The sequence below is a fragment of the Apis dorsata genome, unplaced genomic scaffold, assembly GCF_000469605.1.
Source record: "Apis dorsata unplaced genomic scaffold, Apis dorsata 1.3 scaffold_44, whole genome shotgun sequence".
NCBI lineage: Eukaryota > Metazoa > Arthropoda > Insecta > Hymenoptera > Apidae > Apis > Apis dorsata.
In genome coordinates, this window is record NW_006263346.1 from 1263119 (window position 1) to 1264500 (window position 1382).

General features: G+C 25.8%; 1 protein-coding gene across 8 annotated transcripts in view; it reads left to right on the plus strand.

Annotated features, from left to right (window-relative positions):
* The window catches only part of LOC102679312 (dual specificity tyrosine-phosphorylation-regulated kinase 4), a 176900-nt gene that overhangs the window by 171854 nt on the left and 3664 nt on the right, over nucleotides 1-1382 (plus strand). The window lies entirely within an intron of this gene.

Sequence of the window (1382 nt, forward strand, 5' to 3'; positions counted from 1 at the left end):
GTTGTTGTTATTATCATAAGGATTGTACAGATTTAACGAAGCCTTTGAAATCCAACACACCATACATTCGCTTCTTCATTAACATTTTTATTTCTTTTCATTTTTTTCTTTCTATTACAATAGACGACTAAAAAAAAAATTGTCAAACGCTTGAAAATTCTTTACTACATTTGTTTTCGCATAATTTTGGTTATTAATGTAATGCATAACATCTTAAGCAGAATTTTATCTTTCTTTTTCTATTAACCAATTTTAATTTTTCCCAATTTATTATCTTGTTACGTTAACCAAATCTTAATTAGAAATTGTATCTCTTCACTCATCGGAATGTAGGTTATAAAAATATTAAAATCGAAGTTCGTGTTACTTTTTAGTGTAAATGCGAAGGATTTGAAAGGAAGACTTCTGTACCGTGTAATATACGTTGCCTCGATACACATACACACACATACACGCGCGCGCGAGAAGGAGAGGGAGAAGAAAAGAGTTTTCCCGCTCGGTGTTCAAAAATCACAAATGAAAGTTCAACTAAACGAGAAAGATATATATTAATAGTTATGATAAATATCATTAGTATTATTCGTAACTGTTCGTTATTAGTGATTTTCGATCCATTCTTTCACATATTATTATTATTTTTTTTTTTTCGTTTAGATTGAAATCATGATATGGTCGACTTAGAAGATATAACGAGGTTATAAAATTAATTGGACAAAAAATTGCAAATGTTTAAATTTTCGAAACAGAACTTCAAATATTTAGGAGAGATAAAGAGTTGGAAATATGATATCAATTTGAAATGATTAAAAATAATTAGATTTTTTTTAAATATTTAAAACAAAAAACTAAATCGTAATTGATGATAAATGAAACAAATTACAATTAAAAGTTGATTGACAGATTTTTCTATATTAATATTTTTCAATAATCATAATTATGATTTTGATTACACCTAGTATATTAATTTATATCCTCGATATATCTATCTGAATGAAGTATTACCATGTAGTAAAAATTGCTTTTTATGGGAATATAAACGTAAGTTGTCTTCGTAAGTATTTCGTCGAAAGGCAACGATTTGGTAATCGTGTACAAAAAATGCATGTACAGAATAATGAAAAAAAAAAGAAAGAAAGAAAGGCAAACGAAAAATATTCAATTGATGATAAAGAAATGACGTAAAGACTGAAGTAATAAAAAGTTATTTTTAAAATTTTATTTAAAAGCATATAAATTCGATCATTCATAAAATGTATTCATAAGATACATTTTTTTTTGCATTGTACTTTTTTTTATATTTCGTTGACTAAACGATCACAGCCCGAAATGCATTTTTTTTTTATTTTTCCCGCGTTTTTCTTACATTCAAAAAAAAAAAAAAA